This window comes from Pristiophorus japonicus, chromosome 2, assembly GCF_044704955.1.
Source record: "Pristiophorus japonicus isolate sPriJap1 chromosome 2, sPriJap1.hap1, whole genome shotgun sequence".
NCBI lineage: Eukaryota > Metazoa > Chordata > Chondrichthyes > Pristiophoridae > Pristiophorus > Pristiophorus japonicus.
Window position 1 is genome coordinate 131,603,068 of NC_091978.1, and position 10,306 is coordinate 131,613,373.

Consider the following 10,306-nt stretch of genomic DNA (forward strand, 5'->3'; position numbering starts at 1 on the left):
TGGGGTTTGTGATCTGTTTCCAGCTCAAATTTCCTGCCAAACAGGTACTGGTGTATTTTTTTTTACTGCATATACACATGCAAGCGCTTCCTTTTCTACCATCCCGTAGCACCTTTCTGCCTGGGACAGACTCCTGGAGGCATAAGCCACCAGCTGTAACTGACCCTTGGCATTAACATGCTGCAACACACACCCAACCCCATAGGACGACGCATCGCACGTTAAAACAAGTTTCTTACATGGGTCATATCACGTTAACAGATTGTTAGAGCACGCAATTTGTTATGCTCCATCAAAAGCCTTTTCTTGGCTGTCCCCCCAGACCCATTCGCGACCTTTGCGTAGGAGCAAGTGTAGTGGCTCTAACAGCGTGCTCAATTTGGGAAGAAAGTTACCAAAATAGTTCAGGAGCCCCAGGAATGAACGCAGCTCCGTTGTGTTACGGGGTCTGGGTGCTCTCTGGATCGCTTCCGTTTTGGACGCAGTAGGTCTGATCCCGTCTGCTACTACCCTCATCCCCAGAAATTCTACCTCTGGAGCTAGGAAACGCACTCTGCCTTTTTCAATCACAGACCTACCCGGTCCGGTCTGCGTAGCACCTCCTCCAGATTGTGGAGGTGTTCTTCAGTATCGCAACCTGTGATGAGGATGTCGTCTTGAAAAACCACCGTCCTTGGAATCGACTTGAGGAGACTTTCCATGTTTCGTTGAAAGATCGCGGCGGCCGAGCGAATCCCGAATGTACATCTGTTGTACTCAAACAACCCCTTGTGTGTCATAATGGTGGTCAGCTTCTTCGAATCACTCACCAGCTCCTGGGTCATGTAAGCTGAGGTCAGGTCCAATTTTGAAAAAAGTTTGCCACCGGATAGCGTCGCAAAGAGGTCCTCCGCTCTCGGTAGCGGGTACTGGTCTTGGAGTGACACCCGATTGATGGTGGCCTTGTAATCACCACATATCTTAACCGACCCATCCGCCTTGAGCACCGGTATAATCGGGATCGCCTAGTCACTGAATTCGATTGGCGAGATAATGCCTTCCCTCAGCAGGCGGTCCAATTTGCCTTCTATCTTTTCTCCCATCACGTACGGCACTGCTCTGGCCTTGTGGTGTACTAGCCTGGCGTCCGGGTTGATGTGAATCACTACCTTGGTCCCCATGAAAGTGCTGATGCCGGGTTGAAATAGTGAGTCAAATTTATCCAGGACCTGTGTGCATGATATTCGCTCCACAGAAGAAATTGCATTGACATCGCCCCATTTCCAGTTCATGACAGCAAGTCAACTCCTCCCCAGCAGTGCAGGATCATCCCCTGGGGCAATCCAGAGTGGCAACCTGTTCTCCGAATCTTTTTGGGTCATGACTACCGTGGCGCTGCCTAGCACCGGAATGATCTGCTTTGTATATGTCCATAGCTGTGCGTCAATCGGCAATAATTTTGGCCTCCTGGCCTTGGACGCCCACAACTTGTCGAACTGTTTGATACTCATCAGGGACTGGCTGGCCCCCGTGTCTCGCTCCATTGATACTGGGATGCCATTGAGGAGCACTTTCATCATTATCGGTGGCGCCTGGTATATGAACTGTATATGTGCTCCACATGAACTCGCTGAACTTCAGCTTCCAGCGATTTCCCCCAGTGTCCATTTGGCCTCGTAGGGCTTACATTGGGCCCGTCCTCCTCGTACATCAACCTGGCTGCAGGCTTCCTGCACATACGCGCCAAGTGACCACTGACATTGCAATTTCTGCAGGTATATTGCTGATACCTGCAAGCTCTGGCTGTGTGTTTGCCTCCACACCTCCAACATGAGCCATTGTTGGAAACAAAAGGTCCATTACCAGTCGATCATCTCTGACTGTCTCTGTAACTGTCCTTAAGTGCACCATTGACAGGTGTTGATGGCCCCATTACTGGCCGCATTGTCCCTTGAGATGGCATGAATTGCCGTTCAGCTAGCCATTGTCTCTGTTGAATTCCCCCTTTGGGTTCGACTACATGCTCGAGCATGTCCGATTGCCTCTGTCTGCCTGGAGAACTATGTGACGCGTTAACAATGTTGACTCCCTGTCCATTTGCTGCATTTAAACCAAGATTTTTGTCAAACATCATTCTTGTCTCTTCCTCCCCTGAGATAAATGTCTGGGCCATCAAAGCCGCCGTTTCCTGCGTCAAGTCTTTGGTCTCAATCAGTTTCCTGAAAACCCCAGCGTGCTCGATGCCCTCAATAAAAAAAAGTCTCGCAGCATTTCCGCTCTGCATGCATCTGGGAACTTACATAGGCTCGCCAGTCGCCGGAGGTCTGCCACGAAGTCTGGAACGCTTTGCTCTTCTCGCCGCCGGTGCGTGTAAAACCGGTGTCTCGCCATATGCATGCTGCTCGCCGGTTTAAAGTGTTCCCCGATCAACTTACTGAGCTCTTCAAAAGTCTTGTCCGCCTGCTTCTCTGGCGCTAGACGGTCCTTCATCAGGGAGTACGTCCTGGATCCACAGACCGTCAGGAGATGAGCCCTGCGTTTGTCGGCCGAATCCTGTCCCAGTCATTCCTTAGTGACGAAACTTTGCTGTAGTCTCTCAATAAAATCGTCCCAATCATCACCAACACAGTACCTCTCGTCTGTGCTGCTAGTGACCATGCTCGCGTGGTTTAAATCCCAGTTTGTCGTCACCAATAATATGTCCTTACTATACAGTACAATAATATGTCCTTACTATACAGCACACGAGGCCCATACTGGAGAGAAGGTCACTCTGTGACCAGTAACCTTTATTTGCCAGCACTGACGTGGAGAAGATGGGTGGAACTTCCCCTTTTATACCTGAAAGTCCAAGTTAGGAATGTCTCCCACAAGTTCACCACCTAGTGGTCAGTGTTCTCACGGTGCACAACTTCGGTCAGTTTATACATGGATTACAATGACAGTAGAATACATGACAATGTGATTGCACTAGAGAGGGTACAGAGGAGATTTATGAGGATGTTTCCTGGACTGGAGATTTTTAGCTATGAGGAAAGATTGGATAGGCTGGGTTCAACATCCAGGGGACATAAACTTAAAGTAATTGGTAGGAGGTTTAGAGGGGATTTGAGGGGAAATTTCTTCACCCAGAGGGTGGTGAGGGTCTGGAACTCACTTGCCTGATAGAGTGGTACAGGCAGAAACACTCACCGCATTTAAAAAGTACTTGGCTCTGTACTTTAAGTGCTGCAACGTACAAAACTACAGACCAAGAGCTGGAAAGTGGGATCAGGCTGGATAGCTCTTTGTCGGCCTGCACGGACACGATGTGCTGAAAAGGCCTCCTTCCGTGCTGTAAACTTCTACGATTCTATGAAGGGACCGAGTGTACTGTAGCCAAATTTGCTGATGATAAAAATAGGTGGGAAAGCAAGTTGTGAGGAGGACACATAATAGAAATCAGTGGTGCAGTGACGGCTCAAGTCTACATTAGTATCCTTCCTCGAGCCGAGGACAATGAGCGTCTGCAATCTGTTATTCACAGCAAGCATGTTCTCGTTGGACTGGCACATTTGATGCTCCTTACAGGTGACCATCCTTTCCATGGACGAGCATATCGTTGTCATCGCCTGCGAGATGATGGTGTTCGTGTTGGAGATGGGCTCCTCCATTCACTGTGCAGTCGTACACATTGTGTCTGCAAAAGCTGCCAGAGCCTTGTGCAATTGTTGCTACTCCTCCAAGATCCCTCTCTTTCTCAGTGGCCCCCGAGGTTCAGCACCTGCATGCAGTTCATCAGAGCTTGGAGCATCCTGTGCAAGGAGTCTCCACTGCTGTCCCTCTCATCACCATCTGCTCTTGCATAGAAACATAGAAAATATGTGTAGGAGTAGGCCATTTTGCCCTTCGAGCCTGCACCGCCATTCAATAAGATCATGGCTGATCATTTACCTCAGTACCCCTTTCCTGTTTTCTCTCTATACCCCTTGATCCCTTGAGCCATAACGGCCATATCTTAACTCCCTCTTGAATATATCCAATGAACTGGCATCAACAACTCTCTGCGGTAGGGAATTCCACAGGTTAACAAATCTCTGAGTGAAGAAGTTTCTCCTCATCTTGGTCCTAAATGGCTTACCCCTTATCCTTAGACTGTGTCCCCTGGTTCTGGACTTCCCCAACATCGGGAACATGCTTCCTGCATCTAACCTGTCCAGTCCCGTCAGAATTTTATATGTTTCTATGAGATCCCCTCTCATCCTTCTAAACTCCAGTGAATACAGGCCCAGTCGATCCAGTCTCTCCTCATATGTCAGTCCTGCCATCGCGGGAATCAGTCTGGTGAATCTTCGCTGCACTCCCTCAATAGGAAGAACGTCCTTCCTCAGATTAGGAGACCAAAACTGTACACAATATTCCAGGCGAGGCCTCACTAAGGCCCTGTACAACTGCAGTAAGACCTCCCTGCTCCTATACTCAAAATCCCCAAGCTATGAAGGCCAACATACCATTTGCCTTCTTCACCACCTGCTGTACCTGCATGCCAACTTTCAATGACTGATGTACCATGACACCCAGGTCTCGTTGCACCTCCACTTTTCCTAATCTGCCACCATTCAGATAATATTCTGCCTTCGTGTTTTTGCCACCAAAGTGGATAACCTCACATTTATCCGCATTACACTGCATCTGCCATGTGTTTACCCACTCACCTCACCTGTCCAAGTCAACCTGCAGCCTTTTAGCATCCTCCTCACAGCTCACACCGCCAACCAGCTTAGTGTCATCTGCAAACTTGAAGATATTACACTCAATTACCTCATCCAAATCATTAATGTATATTGTAAATAGCCGGGGTCCCAGCACTGAGCCCTGCGGCACCCCACTAGTCACTGCCTGCCATTCTTAAAGGACCCGTTTATCCCGACACTCTGCTTCCTGTCTGCCAACCAGTTCTCTATCCACGTCAGTACATTACCCCCAATAGCATGTGCTTTGATTTTGCACACCAATCTCTTGTGTGGGACCTTTTCAAAAGCCTTTTGAAAGACCAAATACACCACATCCACTTGTTCTTCCTTGTCCACTCTACTAGTTACATCCTCAAAAAATTCCAGAAGATTTGTGAAGCAGGATTTCCCTTTCATAAATCCATGCTGACTTGGACCGATCCCATTACTGCTTTCCAAATGTGCTGCTATTTCATCTTTAATAATTGATTCCAACATTTTCCCCACTACTGATGTCAGGCTAACCGGTCTATAATTTCCCGCTTTCTCTCTCCCTCCCTTTTTAAAAAGTGGTGTTACATTAGCTACCCTCCAGTCCATAGGAACCGATCCAGAGTCACAAGCAACCTTTCCCTTCTGTCTGTAGATGATTAGCTGCTGTTTTGAAGGAGTCAGCGGACTTCGTAGAAGCAAAATTAGGTTTCTGGAAGCTGATCTAAGCACTCCCAACTGTATGGCATAGTTAAACTTTGCTTTAATACGTGAAACGTTCCTCTTGGGAGCTGCCGGTTATAGCTTTAAATCAAAGCTTATCTCCAGAAAAAGATCTGCCAAGTTTTGCGTCATCTTCTCAATTATGCCAAGTTGATCCACTATTTCTAGGGCTACTTCCTTAAGTACTCTGGGATGCAGACGATCAGGCACCGGGGATTTATTTGCCTTCAATCCCATCAATTTCCTGAACACAATTTCCCGCCTAATATGGATTTCCTTCAGTTCCTCCTTCGCACTAGACCCTCGGTCCCCTAGTATTTCCAGAAGGTTATTTGTGTCTTCCTTCGTGAAGACAGAACCAAAGTATTTCTTTAACTGGTCCGCCATTTCTTTGTTCCCTATTATAAATTCACCTGAATCTGACTGCAAGGGACCTACGTCTGTTTTCATTAATATTTTTCTCTTCAAATATCTATAGAAGCTTTTGCATTCAGTTTTTATGTTCCCAGCAAGCTTCCTCTCATATTGTGTTTTCCCCCTCCTAATTAAACCCTTTGTCCTCCTCTGCTGTATTACAAAATTTTCCCAGTCCTCAGGTTTGCTGCTTTTTCTGGCCAATTTATATGCCTCTTCCTTGGATTTAACACTATCCTTAATTTCCCTTGTTAGCCACGGTTGAGCCACCTTCCCCATTTTCTTTTTTTTTTCTCCAGACAGGGATGTACAATTGTTGAAGTTCATCCATGTAATCTTTAAATGTTTTTCATTGCCTATCCACTGTCAACCCTTTAAGTATCACTCGCCAGTCTATGCTAGCCAATTCACGTCTCATACCATCGAAGTTACCTTTCCTTAAGTTCAGGACCCTGAATTAACTGTGTCACTCTCCATCTTAATAAAGAATTCTACCATATTATGGTCACTCTTCCCCAAGAGGCCTCGCACAACAAAATTGTTAAGTAGTCCTTTCTCCTTACACATCACCCAGTCTAGGACGGTCAGCCCTCTAGTTGATTCCTCGACATATTGATCCAGAAAACCATCCCTAATACACTCCAGGAAATCTTCCATCACATTGCTACCAGTTTGGTTAGCCCAATCAATATATAGATTAAAGTCGCCCATGATAACTGTTGTACCTTTATTGCACACATCCCTAATTTCTTATTTGATGTTGTCCCCAACCTCTACTACTGTTTGGTGGTCTGTACACAGCTCCCACGAGAGTTTTCTGCCCTTTGGTATTCCGTAGCTCCAACCATACAGATTCCACATCATCCAAGCTAATGTCCTTTCTTACTATTGCATTAATTTCCTCTTTAACCAGCAATGCCACCCCACCTCCTTTTTCCTTTCTGTCTATCCTTCCTTAATGTTGAATACCCCTGGGTGTTGAGTTCCCAGCCTTGGTCACCCTGGAGCCATGTCTCCGTGATGCCAATTACATCATATCCGTTAACTGCTATATGTGCAGTTAATTCATCCACCTTGTTCTGAATACTCCTCGCATTGAGGCACAGAGCCTTCAGGCTTGTCTTTTTAACATGCTTTGCCCCTTTATAATTTTACTGTAATGTGGCCATTTTTGCTTTTTGCCTTGGGTTTCTCTGCCCTCCACTTTGACTTTATTTCTTTCTATCTTTTGCTTCTTCCCCCATTCTACTTCCCTCTGTCTCCCTGCATAGGTTCCCATCCCCCTGCCACATTAGTTTAACCTCTCCCCAACAACACTCGCAAACATTCCTCCTAAGACATTGGTTACGGTCCTGCCCAGGTGCAGACCGTCCAATTTGTACTAGTCCCACCTCTCCCAGAACTGGTTCCAATGTCCCAGGAATTTGAATCCCTCCCTTCTGCACCAATCCTCAAGCCACGTATTCATCTGAGCTATCCTGCGATTCCTACTCTGATTAGCACGTGGCACTGGTAGCAATCGTGATATTATTACTTTTGAGGTCCTACTTTTTAATTTAGCTCCTAGCTCCCTCAATTCGTCTTGTAGGACCTCATCCCATTTTTTACCTATATCGTTGGTATCTATATGCACCACGACAACTGGCTGTTCACCTTCCCTCTTCAAAATGTCCTGCACCCGCTTCGAGACATAGAAAATAGGTGCAGGAGTAGGCCATTCAGCCCTTTGAGCCTGCACCACCATTCAATAAGATCATGGCTGATCACTCCCTCAGTATCCCTTTCCTGCTTTTTCTCCATATCCCTTGATCCCCTTAGCTGTAAGGGCCATATCTAACTCCCTCTTGAATATATCCAATCAACTGGCATCAACAACTCTCTGCGGCAGGGAATTCCACAGGTTAACTACTCTCTGAGTAAAGAAGTTTCTCCTCATCTCAGTCCTAAATGCCCTACCCTTTATCCTCAGACTGTGTCCCCTGGTTCTGGACTTCCCCAACATCGGGAACATTCTACCCGCATCTAACCTGTCCAGTCCCATCAGAATCTTATATGTTTCTATGAGATCCCCTCTCATCCTTCTAAACTCAAATGTATAAAGGCCCAGTTGATCCAGTCTCTCCTCATATGTCAGTCCAGCCATCCTGGGAATCAGTCTGGTGAACCTTCGCTGCACTCTCTCAATAGCAAGAATGTCCTTTCTCAAGTTAGGAGACCAAAACTGTACACAATACTCCAGGTATGGCCTCACCAAGGCTCTGTACAACTGTAGTAACACCTCCCTCCCCTGTACTCAAATCCCCTCGCTATGAAGGCCAACATGCCATTTGCTTTCTTAACCACCTGCTGTACCTGCATGCCAACCTTCAATGACTGATGTACCATGACACCCAGGTCTCGTTGCACCTCCCGTTTTCCTAATTCTGCCGCCATTCAGATAATATTCTGCCTTCGTGTTTTTGCCACCAAAATGGATAACCTCACATTTATTTACGTTATACTGTATCTCCCATGCATTTGCCCATTCACCTAACACTGCACCTCTTAGCATCCTCCTCACAGTTCACACCAGCTTAGTGTCATCTGCAAACTTGGAGATATTACACTCAATTCCTTCATGAAATCATTGATGTATATTGTAAATAGCTGGGGTCCCAGCACTGAGCCCTGTGGCACTCCACAAGTCACTGCCTGCCATTCTGAAAAGGACGCATTTATCCCGACTCTCTGCTTCCTGTCTGCCAACGAGTTCTCTATCCATGTCGGTATATTACCCCCTATACCATGTGCTTTGATTTTACACACCAATCTCTTGTGCAGGACCTTGTCAAAAGCCTTTTGAAAGTCCAAATACACCACATCCACTGGTTCTCCCTTGACCACTCTGCCAGTTACATCCTCAAAAAATTTCAGAAGATTTGTCAAACATGATTTCCCCTTCATAAATCCATTCTGTCACTGCTTTCCAAATGCGCTGCTATTTCATCCTTAATAATTGATTCCAACATTTTCCCCACTACTGATGTCAGGCTAATTGGTCTATAATTTCCCGCTTTCTCTCTCCCTCCCTTTTTAAAAAGTGGTGTTACATTAGCTACCCTCCAGTCCATAGGAACTGATCCAGAGTCGATAGACTGGTGGAAAATGATCACCAATGCATCCACTATTTCTAGGGCCACTTCCTTAAGTACTCTGGGATGCAGACTATCAGGCCCCGAGGACTTATCGGCCTTCAATCCCATAAATTTCCCCAACACAATTTCCCGCCTAATAAGGATATCCTTCAGTTCCTCCTTCTCACTCGACCCTCGGTCCCCTAGTACATCCGGAAGGTTATTTGTGTCTTCCTTCGTGAAGACAGAACCAAAGTATTTGTTCAATTGGTCTGCCATTTCTTTGTTCCCCATTATAAATTCACCTGAATCCAACTGCAACGGACCTATGTTTGTCTTCACTAATCTTTTCCTCTTCACATATCTATAGAAATGTTTGCAGTCAGTTTTTATGTTCCCGGCAAGCTTTTTCTCTTACTCTATTTTCCCCCTCTTAATTAAACCCTTTGTCCTCCTCTGCTGAATTCTAAATTTCTCCCAGTCCTCAGGTTTGCTGCTTTTTCTGGCCAATTTATAGCCTCCTCCTTGGATTTAACACTATCCTTAATTTCCCTTGTTAGCCACAGTTGAGCCACCTTGCCCGTTTCATTTTTACTCCAGACAGGGATGTACAATTGCTGAAGTTCATCCATGTGATCTTGAAATGTTTACATTGCCTATCCACCGTCAACCCTTTAAGTATCATTTCCCAGTCCATTCTAGCCAATTCACTCCTCAAACCATCGAAGTTACCTTTCCTTAAGTTCAGGACTCTGGTTTCTGAATCAACTGTGTCACTCTCCACCTTAATAAAGAATTCTACCATGTTATGGTCACTCTTCCCCAAGGGGCCTCGCACAACAAGATTGCTAATTAGTTCTTTGTCTTTACACATCACCCACTCTAGGATGGACAGCTCCCTAGTTGGTTCCTCGACATATTGGTCTAGAAAACCATCCCTGAAACACTCCAGGAAATCCTCCTCCAATGCATTGCTACCAGTTTGGTTAGCCCAATCAATATGTAGATTAAGGTCACCCATGATAACTGCTGTACCTTTATTGCATGCATCACTAATTTCTTGTTTGATGCTGTCCCCAACCTCACTACTACTGTTTGGTGGTCTGTACGCAACTCCCACTAGCGTTTTCTGCCCTTTGGTATTCCGTAGCTCCATCCATACAGATTCCACATCATCCAAGCTAATGTCCTTTCTTACTATTGCATTAATTTCCGCTTTAACCAGCAATGCCACCCCGCCTCCTTTTCCTTTCTGTCTATCCTTCCTTAATGTTGAATACCCCTGGATGTTGAGTTCCCAACTTTGGTCACCCTGGAGCCATGTCTCCGTGATGCCAATTACATCATATCCGTTAACTGCTATCTGTGCAGTTA